A 23750-nucleotide genomic window follows, 5' to 3' on the forward strand; every position below is an offset into this window, starting at 1 on the left:
CAACAGGCCTCTGGTATCTCGCGCGTCTTATAAATAAGACTATCATGCATCATGCAGAGATCTCCCTCTGGTTTAGTTCAAACCTGTATATTTTAGTTTGATTGCATAGGACTTATTTGAAAAAGCTGTAAATTTTGTTTCCGGTGCCTAGAACCAGTACTTAGTGTCTATAGGGAAGATCTAAAGAACGCTTTCACAGTGGGGATCGAACCCGTGACCTCCTGGTTGCTAGGCGGACACCATATCCTTTACGCCACAGCTACCTCAGGGTTTGGGGTAACGGTACAGTTTGTCAAGGTATTCCGAATCATTAGGCATTCTGAATCCACATTTTCATTTAAAAAGTCTTAACGTTTGGTATGCGATTTGAAAGGTTATTGTTGTTTCTAAAAATTTAATCCCCCAGCCTGTAAAGAATGAAGAATCATTGTTTTTGATGAAAATGTTGATTCAGAATGCCTAATGATACCTGTACCCTGAGGCGGGGGAAATAGGGCATCATTAAAAAAAAAATTTGGACTTTAAACCAAACATGAGAAACAATATAATATGTTTTTTTAATCACCGCCAAATTAAATACATAACAATTCTATTTAGTTTTAAACATTTTAAACTTGACAATTCTGGGTCTAGGGCAATTAATTTGCTTGAGTGTCGGGTGAATTTTTATCTGGGGAAAAATTAATACTTTTTTGTTGAGGGAATGGGGCCTTATTTTGGCCAAGTCTTGAATCGTTATAAGACGGTATATAATATTATATTTACCTGTCAATAATATCTGCAAGGGGGGTTAGACAGTATAGATTGATATATACATGTACATGGTCACTCTTAATGTCACTCAAATAGATAAAGTAATCAGTATTGCTATTTAATGGTATGTTTTTTTCATGAGAATAAACTTAAGGTTAATAGTGATTACTTTGTAAAATAAAACAAAGCATGTGCAAATATTGCAATAAAATATTCATTTTTAACACCATTAAAAAAAAGTTAACAATATCTATACACATTCCTTGGTATTTTACCCTAGCATAACAGCTTCAATCAAATAATCATTATTTCAATCAATTAACTGGGTCCGTTATCTCATCATCTCTTAATAAATCATATATATTGATAGCCACCTGCTTCGTACACATTTCAAACTAATATTTCAGACACCAAACGCAAAGCCTATCCCAAGGCAATGCCCCATTTGCGTGGTAAAAGGCAACACGACTGTGTACCTCCGGGTAACAGACCACGTTCGCTGGGTGCAAGCGCTGACGGCAGACCCCATGAAGCCGTTGATGTCAGAGGCACGTGCTAAGACCGGTCGGAAAGTGAAGAAGACAAAGCCGAGGAATTACTACTCTTGCTGGCTGTGCGACCGGTCGGTGATTGACCGGCTGCGTCATCTAGAACAGGAGCACAAAATGGAGGCTGGGACATTCAATTTTGTTTACACAAGAGGGCCGTTTCCGGAAAGTAAGTGTTAAATTGTGTTCGTGTGGTTTTTGTATTTAATTTCTCATATTTCTATCAATGTCTAATACAAAACCATACCAAACGATTTGTAACTTTTACATTTAAACGTCATTTACAGGTCGCGAAAACTTCAGGAAAGGTGACCAGCAGACTCGCCACTCATGATGACTCGGCATAGGAGGATGAGAAGGTGGAGGATGAGGAGGAGGAGGAAGAGGACTTTTCATTCCTAATGCCGAAATACTGCCTGAGCCTGGAACCCAATGCAAGGGTGATGCATGGTCGGAGAAGCTGCAAGTAACAATATGGATTGCTTATATAGTGTAAAGTTTTGAGTCCGTTTTCGGGGTAGAACCAGTACTTGGTGCATTAAGCCCTGTTTTCCCAGATTTTTTTTTAATTATATACATTTCAATTGATAGTCATTATTATTGTTACATGTATATATATTAAAAACCGTGAGGAAATATATAGTACATTAAAATTTAAGATAAATATTATTTATTTATAATACTTTGGAATTACTGGTTGTTAGTTAAATTATATGCGATTTCACCATCTAGCATAGAATATCATCCAATAATACTTGTTGCAGTTTCAATCGTTGACTCATATGTAGACTACATGTTCCTGCGGAGCAGGCCAGGTGGGTTGGCAAACGAGTCGAAAACACAAGAGGTCAACATGAAGATCAACCGGTTCCTGGCCCTGTCTGGCTACTTGGAAGGAGTGGTGTTGAGTGACATGCTGTTGTGGATGGGCCATATGGAGGTCCACGACAGTTCCTCAACACCACTCACCAGCTGAAGACGGTGCGGAATGCACTAACGGCAATCAAGAACTTCCTGAAGTGGTGCGAGGGAATGGTCTAGCGGACGCCCGCACATTGAACAATGTAAGCGTAAACTTAGGATTTGATTTATGTAAATTATTCATTCTTCTTGGACATCTACTTATTAATGTTTTGGCGTTGGCGTCTTTCTGTCTGTTCTTCCGTCCATCTTTCCGTCCGTCCAGCACTTTTGTGTCGAGAGCCATATCTTGAAAGTGCTTTGGCCGATTTCATTGAAACTTGGTATGAGTATATATATGGATAAGAGGACGATGCACGCCAAATGGCATTGTACACAGTCTGTTAATTACGGGGTTTTGGCCCTTTGTATCTTGAAAAAATGCTTTTTTGAGTGTCAAATATAACACTTTTGTGTCCAGAAGCATATTGGCGGGGGATATCAATTTAACAAATTTGCTTGTTTAGCTTTATTTTTTTTTCGGCCGATCTCCTTCTCACAGGCTTCCTGACCTCAACCTGCCTGGATAAGAGCCGTCGCGAGGTTGTTCGGAGGGTAGAGGAGAGTGCGGCCATCCTGACGGACGCAAACCTGGAGCGCCACTTCACTGAGAGTGAGCATGTAGTGAAAACGATCAAGGTGATCCAGGAGCCCCCAGCTGGCACACCTGAAAGATATTCGGGGAATAATCATTTAACTGATAGCGCTCTATAACGCCTCCTGAACTGGCAAGTATACAAACCTGAGGGTATGTAATATAAATAAGCCTAGTATTGATTCGAAAAGATAACCCTAAATTACTTTTCAGACCAGAGTTGTTTTTCAGTAGCAATTGCATAGAATTGAATGAAACTTGAAGTTAATAGGCATTAAAATTGGGTTTATTTAAGTATACAACAAAGCTGTTCGCCTGTTAATTGACCGACTTGTCTTATGTATAATATTTTTACCAGATTGTTACCTTGAAGACAGATAAACTATAATGCAAAAGTTCATTTTGACATTCCAAATTGGGGAAAGGCCTTGAAGCCATTGTAAAATTAAACTGTTATGGCCCCTTAATTGATTGAAAATGTCAAATTTCTGTCTGCATATGTTGGTGTATGAATTTAGTGAAATTCAAATTAGATCAAATTTGTTATCATTTTTCAGTGGTTCTTGCATAAGAGTCATCAGGATGATTTAGTCATTTCAGAGATGTACCCTTTATAGCTCAACTTGAGTTATTGTTGCTGGTCTTTGTCTGTTTTGCGATGTGTGTCTATATGTCAACATTTTTACTTAAACAATATCTCCTACTAAACCTTTGGACAAAGCTTGATGAAACTGGCAGGAATATTCCTGGCATGAAGCTCCTTCAATGTTGCTCCAAGAATTGTTTTCCATGAAATCCTTGTTGCCCTGGCAACCAAAAGGAAAAACTTAAAAAATCTACTCTGAAACTGCAAGGCCTTGGGCTGAGATATTTAGCATGAAACATTGTGTGGTGGACCTTTACCTGTGGGCAAGTCGATTTTTTGTCGAGCCCACTTATGGAGAGCTCGACATATTTGTCACAGTTGGCGGTTTGGTGTATGTGGATCAGTCCGTCAGTATGAAAGTCCGGGTTAGGCTTGTCTGGAGCGTAAGTCTGTTATTGATTGGAGGAATTTCAAATAACTTACAATAAATGTTCACAATCATGACACGGCCGGTCACTGCTCAAGAAAACGTCAATATCTCAAAGGTCAAGGTCACACTTTGAGTTCAAATGTCAAAAATGGCCATAAATGACCTTGTCTGGGCCATTATTATGTCATTCATTGTCAGAATTAAATTCAATTTAAAATCATGTGTCACCATAATTTGACGGTGTTGCATGGGAAGGAATAATGTCGAAATCTCGAAGGTCAAGGTCACACTTTTAGTTCAAAAGTAAAAAATGGCCATAAATGAGCTTGTCCGGGCCATAACTGTGTCATTCATTGTAAGATTTTAAAATCATTAAGCACATTTGTTCACCATCACTCGACGGTGTGTCATAAGAATGAATTACGTCAAAATCTCCAAACTCAAGATTACACTTAAGAGTTCAAAGGTTAATTGGTGGGACTTGTACCATGATTGTTCAAACTATGTTCCTGGGGTCAAAATTGCCCCACTGGGGAGGGAAATGTAATTTCCTTATTAGTATATTAAAAAACCTCAAAAACAAAAATTTTCTCATAAATCACAAGGCCTAGAGCAAAGATATTTGGCATGAAAGTTCATCTTGTGGACCTTCACCAAGATTGTTCAAGTATCATTGGATCATATTTGCCCCACCCTCGGATCAAATTTGTTTTCCTTCTATAATATATATATAATGAACACTTAAAAATATTCTTCTCAAAAACTGCAGTGCGAACATACATATTTTGCATAAAACATCATCTGGTGAACTTCTATACAGATTTTTAAAATTATCAGCTGGGAATACCAATGATAAATTCATTGAATTTACCTGCTAAGATTCATTTGCTTTGTGGAAATGCAATAACTTGCAATGTTTAAAGTGATTGAATGGTTCAACATTAACTTAAAATTAAAAAGAAAAAAACTATTTCATACATCATATTATACTTATAAAAAGCCATAATTGTAATGCTTTCATGGAAAAAAATGAATGTTTGCTTAATTTTCAAAAATATTAATAAATCTTTAATGTTGAGGATTCTTCATAAAGGTTTTACGTGTGCACAGAATGTTATGGTAATCTCCAAAGCATTCCCATTACAAAATACATCCGATGTCTATGGATAAGTTATTTTTATGCCCCCTTTCGAAGAAAAGGGGGTATATAGTTTTCGCACTGTCTGTCAGTCTGTCACACTTTTCGTGTCCGCTTTCTAATTCAAATAATTTTCATTCGATCTTTACCAAACTTGGTCAGAAGTTGTGTCTAGACAATATCTAGGTCAAGTTCGAATTTGGGTCATGCCGGGTCAAAAACTAGGTCACGGGGTCACTTAGTGCATTTCAAGGATTTAGCATGGTGTCTGCTCTCTAATTGAAGTAGTTTGCATCAACATTCATGCGCCTGTCAAGTATCGGGCATTCAGCGTGAGAGTCGCGCATTTACGCAGCAAAACACCCTCTCACACAGCAAAATCTTATGCTCTCCTTTTTTTATACGCCCGTTTTTTAAAACGGGACGTATTATAGTTTCACCCTTGGCGGACGGCGTCCACAGCAGTGTCCGCTCTCTAATTTAAATAGTTTTCATCCGATCTTCACCAAACTTGGTCAGAAGTTGTGTCTAGACAATATCTATGTCAAGTTAAAATATGGGTAATGCCGGGTCAAAAACTAGGTCACGAGGTCACTTAGTGCATTTCAAGGATTTAGCATGGTGTCTGCTTTCTAATTGAAGTAGATTTCACCCGATCTTCACCAAATTTGGTCAGAAGTTGTGTCTAGATGATATGTAGGTCAAGTTGGAATATGGGTCATGCAGGGTCAAAAACGAGGTCACAAGGTCACATATTGCATTTCAAGTATTTAGCATGGTGTCCGCTCTCTTATTGAAGTAGTTTTCATATGATCTTCACCAAATTTAGTCAGATGTTATACTAAATGATATCTAGGTCAAGTTTAAATATGGGTCATGCCGGGTCAATAACTAGGTCTCGAGGTCACTTAGTGCATTTCAAGCATTGAGCATGGTGTCCAAAACCTTCGAAAGGGCATATCTTGTGACAGTTTGGCACTCTTGTTTAAAACTGACGATGCATGAAACTATTTTCACTCATATTTTTTATGTAATTTAAATGCCAAAATTTAGAAAATGCATATGAATGTGAAACGAAACTGTAAGTAAGTAAATAGTGTTACAGTTACTGTACAAACAACCCATTTTTCAAAAGAAGCATTTTTTTTTGTAAACTGTACTGATGGTTTTGCTAGTTATGCCATAGGTTGTTGATAACTCGCGTTTGTTCAGCTAATTTCATTATTTCTTTTATAGCCATTAATGTGTTATCATGGTCATTGACGTGAACAAAAGCAAACTGTTATTTTTACAGCATCCAGTAAAAATACCCATATTGTAAATCACACGGGTACTACTGCTCTAATGTTTGATCAAGAATGCATCTAATGGATAATCAAACTAGTGGTTTCACTCAATTGATTTTTGCATATATAGGTAGGTGTACCTAGAGATTGAGCTGGAGACAGTGAAGGTGCTGACCTCTGTGTGGAACACTTAGAAGCTGGCAAGTTTTCATATTGAAGGGTATGGTTCCCAACCGCCCATCACACACAGAATGTAGCTTGTCGTCTTCCGCAGTAAAAACTGGTTAGTGCTCCACAATGCGATACCTGGTTCATATGTTTGTTGCTTGAGTATTAATTATTATTATCAAGATTATCTTGTTTTATATTTCTTGATTATTTGCTATTATATCCCCAGAAACATAGTATAGTGGGGTATATAGGAGTGACCTTGTCTGTCTGTCGATGGCTCTGTATTAAGTGTCCCCTCTCTAATTCAAGGTGTTTATTGGATCTTCACCAAACTTGGTCATAAGTTGTATGTAGATGATGTCTAGGTCAAGTTTGAATATAGGTCATGCCGGGTCAAAAACTAGGTCACGGGGTCACTTAGTGCGTTTAAAACATTCATCATGCTGTCCGCTCTGTAATTTAAGTAGTTTTCATCCAATCTTCACCAAACTTGGTTAGAATTTTATCTAGATGATCTCTAGGCCAAGTTTTAACATGGGCAATGCCGGGCTAAAAACTAGGTCACAGGGTCACTGTGCGTTTTTTAGCATTCAGTATGGTATCTGCTCTCTAATTCAAGTAGTTTTCATCCGATCTTCTCCAAACTTGGTCAGAAGTTTAATCTAGATGATCTCTAGGCCAACTTCAAACGTGGGCCATGCCGGGCCGAAAAATTAGGTCACATTGATTTTGACTTTAGGTCCTATAACACTGGCTTGCGACACCTGTCGACAGGCTTTCAACACAAATTTTTGGAATAAATAGTGACTGAATATCTATCTAAGTTTGGTTGTGAGTTTATCTGGGCCATAACTATGTCATTCATTGTGAGATTAAACAAAAAAAATGCACATTTGTTTACCATCATTGAACGGTGTGTCATGCCAAAGAATTGTCGATATCTCTGAGGTCAAGGTCACAATTGCATAATAACTCTTAAAATCGCCAAACATGTAAATATGTTTTTCTTATCTTGTGAAGACAGCATGCAAAATATTCTGTGTCAATGCGGTATGTGGGGTTATTCCTGGTATATTGGAGTCTGTATGTTGGTTGGTCTGTTGTGGATTTGTCTATCCATTCAAACTTGTAAATATGTGATCAGCATGAAAAGAAGATTTTCAAAACACAATTTTTATTTGCATTGATTTCACATCCAAGAGTAATGGTCTTGATTCCTTGATCCTCGCTCATTAACATTCACAGGGACAGCAGGGGTATTTTATTATTGTTGATGACCAAGTTTGTATTATATTTGTTTTGAAAGTGTGAACTTTTTAATGGATAAATAGATAGATTGAACAAAATTAATTTATTATGCCCTCCTTCGAAGAAGAGGGGGTTAATTGTTTTGCACATGTCGGTCAGACCGTCCATCAAATGGTTTCCGGATGATAACTCAAGAACGCATAGGTACATTAATCATGACTGGCAAACGACCCCTTCAATTATCAGTTCACTAGGTCAAAGGTCAAGGTCACAGTGACTCGAAACGGTAAAATGGTTTGCGGATGATAACTCAAGAAAGTTTAAGCCTAGGATCATGAAACTTCATAGGTACATTGATCATGACTGGTAGAAGACCCCTTTTGATTTCCAGGTCTCTAGGTCAAAGGTCAAGGTCACAGTGACCTGAAGCAGTAAAATGGTTTCCGAATGATATATATATATATATAATTAGCTATTGATACTTAAGTGAGAGTGATTACATGAGTATTCACACAATGGCTGCCACTACAACTGTACAAAAGAATGACACTCACAGTTCTCACCATAAACCCCAATACTCTTCTCTCCATAACAGGGTGCTGGAAGATGCTTACTGCTATATTGACTGCTTCCGAGCGCTTCCTGGACCTAAAAATTATCTCCCAGCAGCAACCTCCCCAAGGTGTGACGAGAGTCTTCAAGGTAATTGAAAGAGGGTGCAATGTGAAGTATAAATGCATAACGAGCCAAAATGGAAAGCTTAGGTTTGGAATAACTCGTCTCATGGTCAAAGTCACACTTAATACTCAATTTTCACATACCAGTATATATGCAAGAAAGCTCATTCAACAACTCGCTACAATCAGGTTATATGCTGAATTTATACTTTCAGGTCAAAGGTCCTAGGCCACTAAGAAATATTTCTTTTAAATCTCACTCAAATGGTGACCATATTGTTTCAATATGCAGAGTTTGGATTTGGCATCACTCACACTTGAAGATAAATATTCATTTGCCACATTATGATTTTGATTCTTCTTAGTAAATCACATATCCCGTTTCATTGTACCAAGAAACAAAACACCAATGCTCACCACAATTAATTAATGCGATTTGCAAAACCAATCAGGTTCAAACAAGATAAAAGGTTTGAACATTCAGTTCTTTCCTTTAAATTTGTATCCGCTCATTATTGTCCCCTACCGGTTTCATCGGAGGGGATTTATGATCACATTTGATTCATACTTTGACAAAACAACACTTACCTGACATACCACAATGGGCTCCACCCAAACCATCCCCCATGCCCCACCCCAGAACTCCCCCCCCCCCCCGCCCCCCTAAAAAAAAAAAAAGACAACAATTTTTTTTTTTTTTTTTTTTTTAAATATCATCTATAAAATGACCACACACCCACATTATACCCCCTCTCCATGATGGCTTACGTTATACTGTCAAGCACTCGAATAGTCGAGCGCGCTGTCCTCTGACAGCTCTTGTTGCCTTAAATTTTCATTGTTCTTTGAAATTAAATTAATAATGGCCAATTTTTTTCACTGCTCTTTGTTATTATTTGTTTTTGGTTTACAACTTTTTCTGCAATCAATTTAAGGGGGCATGTCAATGGTTTTTCTCTATGCAATGGCAAATATTCAACATTCCACATGTCCGATTTTTATGAAAAATAAATGTACATGTATAAGGAACATTGATGAAATCGTTTAAAAAGATTAGTGAAGGGCCAAAAAAATATTATTACATTATGGTCTTAGTGCTTATGGGGATCGAAATCTTGCCCACAACATTCACAATCTTAATGAATATTTTTTACACAAAACTACTGTTCCATTATTCATTATGGTCAGTGAGCATGCCCATAGCTGGATATGTTAATACTACTACGATTTCCTGCGCCCACAAAAAGTTTCGTGGGGATAACTTTTTTTAGCTTGACTATATATATATATATATATATATATATATATATATATATATATATAAAGTGGAGCTATCCTACTCACCCCGGCGTCGGCGTTACCGTGAGCGTTGGAATGTTAAAGTTTGCGTACCACCTCACATATTTCCTATGTCCTTTGACATATTGCTTTTATATTTTGCATACTTCTTTACCAACATGACACCAATCTATAAACAAGAGCAGACAACTGAATCAAGCATTTTTGTAAGAATTATGGCCCTTTTTTCACTTAGAATATGAATGTTATTGATAAATCTATGTTAAAAATTGCGTACAACCTCAAATATTTTCTATGTCCTTTGACATATTGCTTTCAAATTTTGCGTACTTCTTTACCAACATGATCCCAATCTATAAACAAGATCAGACAACTGTAATAAGCATTGCGACAGAATTATGGCCCCTTTTTCGGTGGAGCATATAGTTGCCAGTTTGTCTTTCCTTACTTACTTACTTCCTTACTTCTGTCACACTTTTGCTACCGTTTCTCATAGCGCCTTCAATACTTAACCAATCGCTTTCATATTTGGCATGTAGGTACCTTGCATGGACCTCTACCTTTTGATGAGGCTTGAGGTCACTGGGGTCAAGGTCACCGAGGCTAATAATAGACTTCCTTCTGTCACACTTTTGCTACCGTTTCTCATAGCGCCTTCAATACTTTACCGATCTCTTTCATATTTGGCATGTAGGTACCTTGCATGGACCTCTACCTTTTGATGAGGTTTGAGGTCACTGGGTCAAGGTCACCGAGGCTAATAATAGATTTTTTAGGTGTTTATTAACACATACATTGACAAAGCGCATCATCAGGGAGCATCCATCAGTTTCACTGATATTCTTGTTTGTCTTAGTAACTTTGAATATTTTGTTAAATTTTGTGTTTAGATCCACTTTACTTCTAAAGTATCAAGGCTATTGCTTTCAAACTTCAAATACTTTCTTACTATCATGATGGTACTGTACCTGGCAAGTTGAATTTGACCTTGACTTTTGAATGACCTTGACTCCCCCCCCCCCTCAAATTTTTCTTTTTTTCTTTTTTTTGAAATATCTATTAAATGACCACACACACACACATTATACCCCCTCTCCATGATGGCTTACGTTATACTGTCAAGCACTTGAATAGTCGAGCGCTCTGTCCTCTGACAGCTCTTGTTAATTAGTAATGTACATATTTACAATATATAAAGCAAGGTCTGTGCTTTAAGAAACATATAAATAAGTTCATATTAACGCATACATTTATTTCAGAGAATAAAATTCCGTTTTAGCTGTCAATATGCCCTTTAACAAATCTTATATGATTCAAGAATCAAATTTTTGAAAATCAAAGTGACATTTCATTCTGGTTCTTGCCAAATTCGCCAATATGAATGTATTCAAGAACTATAATAGTATACAATTTGTTCAGAGAGTCATGAAATAAAGTGAAAATGTGTTGGTTCTGGTAGCGATTTTATTTCACTTGTGAGCATAGACAGTATATATTTTCACTCATTTCTTTGATCATTTGTAAATAAAATCACTATGGTAGGTAAGATTTAATTAATAGTTTAGCCATGGCATGCCTTTTTTGTTTGTTAAAAAAATTCCATTTTTGGTAAACCTTTGATTAAAGTCAATTATTAGAAACTGCCTGAGAAGTTTGGTTCAAATTATGTACCAATATATTTTTTATTACCTTAAATATAGCCTTTTTTCAACTTATTACATTCATTTCAGTGATGGATAACCTTTGAAATGTCCCAGGTAGAGTCTGAAAGTGATGACACATGTTGTAGAATGCTTATAATTCTTTCTACATATCGCTAACACTTCCATGGATCTGTAAACACTTTCAACACAAACACACCACATAAAATACTTTTGACCCTGACATTATAATGATTTATACCTTCATAGCTCAAGAGTTATGGCCCCTTATTAGACTGACATTTAAGATTTTTTTTCCATTCGGAGCCGTTTCTCAGTAACTATTGCATGTGAGTTAGCTTAAAATAAATATGATTCATTGTACCAATTTTAACCAAAACAAACCATTGAGATTGAATCATACAATCTTGAATTGATGGTAATATACAGACAATGCACTATTGTTAATGATGTTGGGGGGGGGGGGTCACCAGCAGGCAACTTATGAATTGCTTGCAGTATAATGTGAGCCTTTTTAATTTATTTTTGTACAAAAAATGCAAATAATTTGTTTTTCACCATAACTTAACAGAGTATACATTGCCTTTTTTTCAGTGTTCCAGACGGCTGGTGATGCATTTCAAGAAAAGCCATCAGAATCTTGCAATGATCTGTATACTTAATAAATGACAAAACAACAACACTGTATTGTTATTATTATTTAATACATAACTTCCATATTTGCCAAAAAGGTATATGATGGAAGTTCAACGTTGTTATCGATGTGATTTGATTGCCTTGCTTTTTATGTCCCCCACTATAGTAGTGGGGGACATATTGTTTTTGCCCTGTCTGTTGGTTGGTCTATTGGTTGGTCTGTTGGTTGGTTGGTTTGCGCCAACTTTAACATGGATCTCTTGAGCATGCGTATGTCAACTAACGGTACACGTGACGCTTGCCATGAACATCACGCAGGCGACATGGATCTCTTGTGCATGCGTATGTCAACTATCGGTACACTTGACGCTTGTCATGAACATCACGCAGGCGACATGGATCTCTTGAGCATGCGTATGTCAACTAACGGTACACGTGACGCTTGCCATAAACATCACTCAGGCGACATGGATCTCTTGGGCATGCGTATGTCAACCGCCGTTACAAGTGACGCTCGTCATTTATATCAAAGTACTAGTACATGTACCGCTTGTAATTGATATCACACGTGCGTTATGTATCTTGAACATGGGTATACAAACTACTGGTACACGTGGCGCTTGTTATGTCACGCATGCGACATGGATCTCTTGAATATGCGTATATAAACCACCGATACACGTGACGCTTGAATGATATCACGCATGCGACATTGTTCACTTGAACATGACTATGCCAACTAAGGTACAATTGTCTCTTGTAATAGATATTACTTGAACATGGGTATGCGAACTATCGATGTACGTGCCGCTTGTACTTGATATGGCACATGAATTTATGTAACATTTGTATGAAACTACCGGTAAATGTACCGCTTGTAATCGTGTCACCAGTTATAACAATGTTTAACCGTATAGTAAATCTCATTGTCATTTTTAAAACCTAGATATGCCCGATACACCAGTCACTCGTGTCAACCTGTTCACTTGAAGGAAAGTTGTAATTTGTATTGATATGGCTCCTTTGAGGTAAGAATAATAACACATTGTATGCATAATAGTTATATTGATCAACAAGAGCGCCGCATGACGGAGCAATATACGCCCGATTCGTGTGCCATTGGAGATGATACACTGATGATTGATGTATTTGTTTTGGAAATAAGCAAAAAAAACATCAACTAGATGCAACTACTGACCAAGTTTGGTAAAGATCGGATGAATACAATTTGAATAAGAGTCCGGACAAAGTGGCGCTGTTGAAAATGGACTAATTGACCCTATGACCTAGTTTTTTACCTGGCATGACCCATATTCGAACTTGGCCTAGATATCAACTAGATGCACCTACTGACCAAGTTTGGTGAAGATAAGATTTATACAATTTGAATTAGAGTCCGGACAAAGTAAAATGCACTAATTGACCCTTTGACCTAGTTTTTGACCCAGCATGACCCATATTCGGACTTGACCTAGATATCAACTAGATGCAACTACTGACCAAGTTTGGTGAAGATCGGATGAATACAATTTGAATTAGAGTCCGGACAAAGTGGCGCCGTTGAAAATGCACTAATTGACCCTATGACCTAGTTTTTGACCCGGCATGACCCATATTCGAACTTGGCCTATATATCAACTAGATGCAACTGCTGACCAAGTTTGGTGAAGATCGGATGAATACAATTTGAAATAGAGTCCGGACAAAGTGGCCCCTTTGAAAATGCACTTATTGACCCTATGACCTAGTTTTTGACCCGGCATGACCCATATTCGAACTTGGCCTAGATATCAACTAGATGCAACTGCTGACCAAGTTTGGTGAAGATCGGATGAATACAATTTGAATTAGAGTCCGGACAAAGTGAGAAATAGAGTCCGGACAAAGTGGCCCCTTTGAAAATGCACTTATTGACCCTATGACCTAGTTTTTGACCCGGCATGACCCATATTCGAACTTGGCCTAGATATCAACTAGATGCAACTGCTGACCAAGTTTGGTGAAGATCGGATGAATACAATTTGAATTAGAGTCCGGACAAAGTGATGCCTTCCGCCCGCCGCCCGCCCGCCGCCCGCCCGCCCGCCAAGGGGTTTCACATAATACGTCCCGTATTTTATACGGGCGTATAAAAAGTGAAACAACATGATACCACCATACATCACATTACAAAAACTGTATACAAATACGAATATTTATTTGCAGTCAGGCCACAGGGCCATAATACATAGTTTAATTTCATAATTATATAAAATAACCTGAATAGTTAAAGAAAACAAAGTCATATGATGCAACACGCATGCACTTTCGTAGAACAAATGCTGCTATACATTATAATACCACCAAAACAAGGATTACTTTATAATTAACTACCTATAACATGTAAGCATGCAAAATAGTAACATACTTATAAAGTAACCTAAGAATCAGTATTTTTTATCAGATATAAATAAACAATGCAATACAAGCATGCAGAATTAAAATGACAGCTAATTTGCATGATAATTACGTAGTTGTTATATATTAGCATGCACATACACACATTTTGCAATCAAAAATATGTGCTTGTCATTTTCATCGGCCATTAACATATTGAACAAACCAAAGTTTCCATTTCATTCAAACACAGCGGAATAAACAAATCATATCTGTGTTATATAATGGGCACTGCATAAACACAGGGTACTCATCTTCTACATTATAAACATGTCGCATAAGACAAAATTTACAGTATCTATGATCACGTATATAACATACAACAAGAATATCAGTGAAACTGATGGATGCTCCCCAATGATGCGCTATGTCAATCTATGTGTTAATAACCACCTTAAAAAATTCTATTATTAGCCTCGGTGACATTGACCCCAGTGACCTCAAACCTCATCAAAAGGAAGAGGTCATGCAAGGTACCTACGTGCCAAATATGAAAGAGATCGTTAAAGTATTGAAAGTGCTATGAGAAACTGTGACAAAAGTGTGACGGAAAAATCTATTATTAGCCTTGGTGACCTTGACCCCAGTGACCTCATCAAAAGGTTAAGGTCCATGCAAGGTACCTACATGCCTAATATGAAAGAGATCGGTAAAGAATTGAAGGTGCTATGGGAAACTAGTGAGGAAGGACAAACTGGAAACTATATGCTCCGGCGAAATTGTATTTCGGGAGCATAACAATTAGGAAAAATATGAAAAATAACGAATTTCAAGAATAAATGCTACAACAGAATCAGGAACACTGATAATAAAATGGCTTTTGTAAGGTGCATGAAGACAGCGAAATGAATACTGCAAATCATACAAGTCACAGAACATATAATTGACAATTTTTCATAAATGATTCAGCTATAAAGGTGCCATGATGACACTATATCGCTCATCTGACTGTTGTTCTTGTCTATAAACTTGAACTCTCTTCCTGGCCATTTAAAAAAAGTGTTCACTATGAGCAAATAAGGACAAATTTGCCTGTGAGTTGGGTATAGCATATTTTGAAATTTACGGAGGAGGTGAACCAGACGATGTTTTATGCCAAATATATAAGCTTTCCTTTTGGTTGCCATTGCAACCAGATTTATGCATGGAATGCATTTCATTTAACAACTTTGAAAGAGGTTCATGAAAGAAAACTCGTGCCATGTTTCATTAAGATTGGCACAGAGGTTAGATGTTGTTTAAGTAAAAAATGTTGACCCATGACGGACCAAGACCATTCACAATAGCTCACCCTGAGCACTTTATGCTCAGTTGAGATATAAACACAAAACAATGATTGCATAATAATACATAGTATGTGTTTACTCGCTCAGTCTTTAAATAGAAAAAAGCATCAAAAGATGCAATAGTAAGTATTCAAAGTTCAGATGAACTTAAAATTATAGATCATTTAAGTATCACATTAAACTAACCCAGCTAAAGCAATTCTTATCTTTTTTCATATGATAACTTTTTCTTCTTATTCCATTCATTTAAAAAGAATTGTAGGTAAAAGCAAAAATGTGACTGTGACATCTGACGACCAACCTTTTAATGCACTGTATAAAGCTGTTGAATTGTTCACATATTTCAGATTTTACAGATTCAAAGCCTTGAAGTCTGCTAGCTGTAAAAGCACTAGAACATTTGTGGGAGTAGCCATGGAAAATGTCATGAAAAAAATGTTCATTTTTATAGTATCCACTTTCTCTGTTTAGGCAATATTCTTGTAAATTACATGCAAAGTCATAAAACACGTCTTGTGGAGGGGTTTCTAAATAGCTATAGAGTGATAATGCGGGATCTTTTCTTCCTTCTGCCCCAGTCATGTGGAAACCATAGCAATGTCCATGGTCTGCACAGAACCAAAGAAATAATGTTGATGTTCCTCGAGCAGAAGTTTCAACTTTAGAATAATCTATTTTCATGTTTGAAGCCCAACTGAACCAAAAATTAAAAAAAACTGTTTGATCCATAAACCTAGCCTTATTGTGGCGAGTTTTATACATCTCATTTTTAAACTGGCAGTAAGAGGAAAAAGTGCAACTAGAATTCATAACCATAGATACAAATTCCCACCCTATTTCATCTCCTGCTGCTGTATCCCTACTTAATACATGTAAACAATCTAAGTCCCCTTCATCCCAAAGAATTCTGCATGGCTTACTAATTGAATTATAGCATTCACGTATATGAATGTCACATTTTACAGGTGCAAAATTTGTGTAAATATTTAATGTCCTTTGTCTTTCGTGTATGGTCAGTCCATTTTCACTGTAATTATCGTCATCTTCTCGCTTGAGCCAACCGCTTCCACAGGGACCGGTATTGTCTGGAATATCTGGAAATAATACAGGTCCTTTTAGGCAGCCATCTGAACATCGAACAAGGTTAGAATCATTCCACTGATCACGTTTTATGATATTTTTCCTTAACTCATTATTGTCTTTAAGTCTGGGAGAATGTTTACTTCTACACTTAAAATTCCAAAGTCCAGATTCCTCATTGAAGTTATTGTATGCAGCAGTACTTAATGTAACCGAAACAGGCATTTCATCATCAATATTGTCATCAAATAACTGCTGTTCTTCATCATCATTGTTATCAATATTTGTATGAATTAAATCTTCCCACATGTGAGTATATGATTTAAATAAGTTTAAGTGCCTACAAACCTTCGAATTTAGTAAAGTACTTATATTTCTCTTATAACCAACCAGACAGGCCAAAAACAATATATTCCGATCATTTGATCTTGGGGCATACAAATAGAAAATGGTCAATATATAAGATAATAATTTCAAACTAGCACCTTCCTCAAATTACCCTAACCACATATATAATATATATATATATATATATATATATATATATATATATATATATATATATATTTATTTATTTATTTATAGAACATTAACAAGGTTAAAATTCCTCTGATTAAGGAACTTGCCCACTAATATTGTTTATTATAAGGCAGGAATATCTCACCGGTCCAGGGTTAAGTTCAACGTCATTTGAAAGAATAAGAAGAAGCTGTGAAGTGTCTACATCTTGTTGGGGCGTCTCGTCAGTGTCTCGTTGGAAAAAGAAGTGGGATGGCACATTGACTTTATCTTCATTTGCGGCGTTGTCATCTTGTTGGGGCGTCTCTTCAGTGTCTCGGTGGCAATGGATGTTGGATGGCACGTTGATTTCATCTTCCTTTAATAGAATAACCCTTCCTTTAATACAATACTTACTAGACAAACAAGACTATTGCCAAGCAATGTATGTCCCCTACAGGTTCCACCATTATCAGATTTTTTTGGATTTTTTTTTCATTATATATATTTGTTGCCATATCAACCAGAAATTTTGATGAGGAACAAAATGAAATGACGTACATAATGTCCATATTGCCATATATCCATGTTTCAAGAAAAAATATGAAGAACTTTTAAAGTTATCGCAGGATCCAGAAAAAGTGACAGACTCACAGAATGACGGACACACAGAGCGCAAACCATAAGTCCCCTCAGGTTAAACTGTTAGGGGAGAAAAAGTATTATATTTTTTCATTCAAAATCTTAAGAGTATATTTACATAACATAAAGCTATACAACAATATGTGTTCCATTTAAAAACCTGATTGAAAAGTGTGTCAGGCCTATCAACTTTCCATGATGAATGCTTCGTTATAAAATGGTCGAGCAGGGCATCTTCAGATGAACAGCACACCCTGCAGTTTGGGCAATTGTAGCAAGGGACCTAAAAAATACCACTCAGCCTGAGGATTCTAAAATCGCATCTAAGTAATATTTGTGAACAACTCATGGAAATTGAAACAAAACAAAAACATGTACCACAATTGGTTCATACTTTAGAACATCTTTACATTATAATGAATTCAATACAGGCCCAGGACTGGTCCTGAAAAGCTTGCACATGGAAGACTTACATACACCAAAACCCCGCTTAACAGGTTATTGGTGATAATCAATTATACCTGAATTGTAAGAATACCAGCTATTTAGACTAATTTTATAAGGTTCTTTGTGTCGTCTTTAAAGCTTGGTTTTACTGTATTTGTAGAACATCTAAATGACCATACATGAAAGGATGAATGTGTGTTTTAAAGGATCTTCTTGAACAAGTTTTGTTTATCTGACAAGAAAGAATACTTTCTGTCATTGATTTACCTGTTTGTTCTTCTTTTTCGTCATGGTAGGTTTCTCCCTTTTAACCTTACCAGTCTTGACTTCCATCTTCTTGCGTTTCTGAAAAGTTATTATGCTATCAGTCCATATTACCAGTACAAATGCTACAAATTACTACCGGTTATATAATTTGAAAAGCGTATACCTTTGAAGATGATTTGAAATAATGTGAATACATCCCTTTCATTAAATTCATTCTTTTTAATGAAAACATAAAATTTGTTTATAGCATTGTGCCATGCTATCAGATCAATTGGCATGCTACAAATATAGTGTCATATAAACAGGGCAATCATTGTCTTTCATGCTTGAACCAATTACTATATTATGATACATACAAATAGGACACAGATGAATCAAACACACATTCTGCTGATTTATATTAAAATCAAAGTAATGAAAATACCTATGAAAGAAATATTTATGTAAATTGTCAAGATGGAAAGTGTTAAAAAGTATGGAGCATATCGTCATAAAATTAGTACCAAGCATAAGCCATTCAACTTGTATGCAGGCAGGAAAACAGCCACATCTTCAGTAATGTCAAGGTAAACAAATCCACTGCAGCATGACCTTTAATGCATGACGAAAAAACAGGATCATTAATGCAGTGTCTGTGAATGCATAATCATGTAAAATTAATATTCATTCAGGCTAAAAATTGCCATCCAGTAAAAAAGGGAAACTATGTCTGAACTATATTTTTGTTGTCCCGGACAATATTGGACGACCACTAATTCCAATGACCGTCAATATAAAACTAACAAAACGATTAAACCTATTTGACATGAAACTAACAAGAGAGTTACTGCAGTAATAGCATTCATGCAGCAAGTTTTAATATAAAACAAGAGCACCGCATAGCGGGTGCCATGCTCGGCTGCAAAAGCTTGTCAGAGTGATCTTGATCTTTGACCTAGTGACCCAAAATGGGTGTGGTGTGTAGAACTCATCAAGGTGCATATACATATGAAGTTTCAAAGTTGAAGGTGGAAGCACTTTGATTTTAGAGCCAATGATAAGGTTTTAGCACGACGCCGGTGGACGACGAGCAGGCTATGACAATACCTCGGGTTTTCTCCGAAAACAGCCTCGCTAATAAATATTGTTGGGGTGTCTAAAAATAAAGCAACAATGAGTGCCTTATGTTGGCATATGTTTATGTTGTATGTAATTCCATTAAGAAAGGTGATTTTTATGAAACTACTTAAGAATGCATTACATTTATGTATATATAGGTAAACAACAGCTGTCACCATAGGATGACTTATGCCCCCTATAAACGCTTGATAGAAGTTATGAGCTTTTTTCGAAACTTAAACACAGATTTCGAAACCTAAACGCAGACCCTAAGTTCAAGGTCAAGGTCACAGGGGTCAAAATTTGTGTGCGCATGGAAAGGCTTTGTCAATATACACATGCATGCCAAATATGAAGTTGCTATCTGAAGCGACATAGAAGTTATGAGCATTTTTCGAAACCTAAACGTAAAGTGTGACAGACAGACTATATGCCCTCCTTCGGCGGCATAAAAAGATGTGCCAGAAATTAATGACTTCAAGGATATAATACATGTAAATGTTAACAAATAGATTTTTTTCAACGAAAGCAAAAACAACAAAACAAAATGCACCAAACAAGCTTCCTATTCCTTGATAACATGTATAAATCTGCATTTATTTACTGTGCTTTCCCTATCAGTATTTTATGGCTATTTATTTCACACATATTTCACTACCAGTAACATGATGATGAATAAAAACAAGAGCACCGCATAGCAGGTGCCAACGCTCGGCTGCAGGTGCAGTTTCTTTTTTTTAAGAGTTCACAGTGATCTTGACCTTTGACCTAGTGACACAAAAAAGGGTGTGGCATGTATAACTCATCAAGGTGCAGCTACATATAAAGTTTCAAAGTTATAGGATGAAGCACATTAAACATTGTGGCATTTCTTTGTTAACTGAAACAATTAACACATGCATGTACATGCAAACAAAAATTTCAACAATAACAAATGCACCAATCAAGCTTTATATACCTTGTGTGGCATTTCTTTGCCAACTGAAACAATTTACACATGCATGTACAGGCATGGCATAAGTGCAAAACCTCATCCACCAAAGTTGACTATTTTGAAAAATAACAACAATTATATAATAATATGCAGAAGACAACAGAAAGGAAAGATGTCCTCAAAATAATAACACTAATATGGTCTTTTACTTATATTTTACTTTCAAAATAGGTTTGGTTGTGGGTTTTTTTTCAACAAAAAAAAACTTGTTTCAAGAATTAGTAGGACATTTCCACAATGAAACAGTGAGGGTTATCTGAAATTAACAGTATTTTTTACCTTCTTTCCATATCTTTTGACATTTCTGGTTGCAGACCTCTTAGCTCTGGCTGTGACAACCTGAGAATGAATTGTGTGTGTGAAAATATGGAAAACAAAATTATATAAACTAACTAGTTTATTTTTTATACAATTACAGAATGTTATGTTCTGATATAACTTAATGGTTATGACATCAACTCTATGGTCTGGCTTTCACACAAAGACATCTGTTGAACTTTTCATGTTTACCACTTAATGACAAACAATGCTCTTTGATGATTAAAGGCATTGCTTTAAAAGTATAGGACCTGCAGTCCAACTATTGCCTTACAGCTACCAATAATGAAGGGCATTATGGTGCTGATCAGGGGCAAAAAGGCGAGGCTAAAAAAGAGACATGACAGGGTGCCCAGCTTTACGGCTCTAGACATAACATTAATTTATAGGCTGTAACAAGCCATATGAGCAATCAATACTGGATTGCAATCACTTTATAAATGTTCATTAAGAATGATGAAATATCTGTACGATTAAATGCATAGAAAAGTTACCGTTATTTTATGTGTCTGAGGCTTAATGTCCCTGGGAACTGGTACTTCACTTGCATCCACCTTGTCTTGAATCTCTGGTTGAGCTCCCTACAATTTATTTAACCATAATACAGGTATTATACTTTTTTTAAACGGCTTATTTTAATCAAAAATATAAACATTACAGCAAAATCAAATTGTTATGAATATTTGTAGGTGGAAGCGCTTTGATTTTAGAGTCAATGTTAAGGTTTTAGCCTGACGCAGAATTGCAGTTTTGTGCATAAATCACATTTGCTTATGGCTCATAAATGCAGTCCACTTTGTTGTAGCACTAAACTCACAGTCTGCACAATATCCGAAAAGAGTGCTATGGTGCTGTCATGCTCCTGAACCGGTACTTCCGTGGCTGAGAGAGCTGGCCATTCTGTAGGATCTTGAACAGCAGCCTCCACACACAGCTGGTTTGGCAGGTCGTCATGTATGGATGCTAAACACCTCCTAGCCCCTTCAGCACTCAGATGTAGTCCATCATGGGACAAGTACAGGGACTTCTTAAAATTAAATTTTGATTATTGATAGTTACCGTACTAATTTGTTTTAAACATAACTAAGATATTAAAGCAGCAAATTAAATGAACTGGTTTCCCTCAACGAATGAAAAAATATTTTAGTTTCAATCAATTAGAGTGTACAACTCTGAACTGACCAAAATGATCATCCTGACAAAACTTATACAAGAACTTCTAAAAAAATGATAATACATTTCATTAACTTCCATATTACAGCACAGACAGATATCTTTAATTATGGGGCTTTACTTCTAGAGCTGAAACCAACAAAACGTGCAAGTGTACCACCACAAAGTAATACATCTATTTTAAAATTCATGATATTTCATGTAAAAGTTATTAAGAAACCAGTAATTGCAACAAAACTGCTCAATGAGTCAATTTTCACCAATTAAGGAGGCATATCTCTTGAGCAAAGAAGGATGTCTGAACAGAATTTGGGATTGGTCCACCGCAGTATAATGATGCATATATTTATTTTAAGTTTCATGATGATGAAATTCCATGCAACAGTTGCTGAGAAACTTCCTATTTCACTCTAGATCTTTCCCTATACCTGTTTAGTTGCTGCATAGTCCATGTATCTCACAGAAGGCACATGGTGACTCAGTTCCCACAGCATGCTGTTTGCGCTCCTTATCCACTGGCAGTAGTTCCTCAACTGTGCCCCTGAGAGTGGCCATCGGGGAAACATTCTCACATCAAAATCACGTGGAAGAATCACGCAAAGCACCACGTGTATTTCAGTGCACACACTGAATACAACATCAAGGATCTCAGTCACACAACTAAAAATAACAAGCAAATTCATTGAATTGATATACCCTGCCAATATGCTTCTGGACAAAAAAGTGTTATATTTGACACTAAAGAAGCATTTTTTAAGAAACAAAGGGCCATAACTCTGCTATTAACAGATGGTGTACGATGCCATTTGGCCTGCAGCATCCTCTTATCCATATATATACTCATACCAAGTTTCAATGAAATCCGCCAAAGCACTTCCAAGATATGGCTCTGAACACAAAAGTGCTGGACGGACAGATGGAAAGACAGACGGACAGACAACCCCAAAACAATATCCATCCTCCTATGGCAAGGGATAATAAGGTAATGGTATTAGTTGCTCATTGTATTATCTTCCCATCACAAACAATTATTAAATAGAGATGTGTTCGTCAGAAACACAATGCCCCATATTGCGCCGCTTTGTATTTATTTTTTTACCTTTGACCTTGAAGGATGACCTTGAACCTCCACCACTCAAAATGTGCAGCTTCATGAGATACACGTGCACACCAAATATCAAGTTGCTATCTTCAATATTGAAAAAGTTATGGCCAATGTTAAAGTTTTCAGACGGACAGACGCCATATATTTGACATTTGACCTTGAAGGATGACCTTTCACCAATTAAAAATGTTCAGCTCCATGAGGTACACAAGCATGCCAAATATCAAGTTTCTATCTTTAATAATGCAAAAGTTATGGCCAACGTTGAAGTTTTTTTCCCGACGGACGGACAGACTGACACACATACTGACTGACGGACAGTTCAACTTCTATGTGCAACCCTACCGGGGGCATAAAAAGTTACAAACAACTACAAAAATATTTGAGAAACTAACTTATTTTATTTCATTAAAATGCC

The 23750-nt window shown here is 36.6% G+C and overlaps 1 protein-coding gene and 3 long non-coding RNA genes across 8 annotated transcripts in view; 1 reads left to right on the plus strand and 3 right to left on the minus strand.

Moving 5' to 3' along the window:
• Positions 1-23750, minus strand: part of LOC127866234 (uncharacterized) — a 48244-nt gene that overhangs the window by 17193 nt on the left and 7301 nt on the right. The window lies entirely within an intron of this gene.
• On the plus strand, positions 85-22167 carry LOC127866235 (uncharacterized). Of its 5 annotated transcripts, none has more exons than XR_008042912.1 (8): positions 85-282; positions 1161-1470; positions 1589-1767; positions 2066-2365; positions 2764-2993; positions 6431-6579; positions 8311-8417; positions 21860-22167. It is a non-coding gene; the product is annotated as an uncharacterized LOC127866235 (long non-coding RNA). The 5 variants fall into 5 exon arrangements; XR_008042911.1 differs by lacking the exon at positions 21860-22167 and adding an exon at positions 11947-12032 and having other exon boundaries at positions 1605-1767; XR_008042909.1 differs by lacking the exon at positions 21860-22167 and adding an exon at positions 11947-12032 and having other exon boundaries at positions 87-297.
• LOC127866236 (uncharacterized) lies at positions 544-2205 on the minus strand. The gene is made up of 2 exons (XR_008042913.1): positions 2057-2205; positions 544-1761 (listed from the first exon to the last, which is right to left on the minus strand). It is a non-coding gene; the product is annotated as an uncharacterized LOC127866236 (long non-coding RNA).
• Positions 11659-14061, minus strand: LOC127866237 (uncharacterized). The gene is made up of 2 exons (XR_008042914.1): positions 13460-14061; positions 11659-13313 (listed from the first exon to the last, which is right to left on the minus strand). It is a non-coding gene; the product is annotated as an uncharacterized LOC127866237 (long non-coding RNA).

This window comes from Dreissena polymorpha, chromosome 2, assembly GCF_020536995.1.
Source record: "Dreissena polymorpha isolate Duluth1 chromosome 2, UMN_Dpol_1.0, whole genome shotgun sequence".
Lineage (NCBI taxonomy): Eukaryota > Metazoa > Mollusca > Bivalvia > Myida > Dreissenidae > Dreissena > Dreissena polymorpha.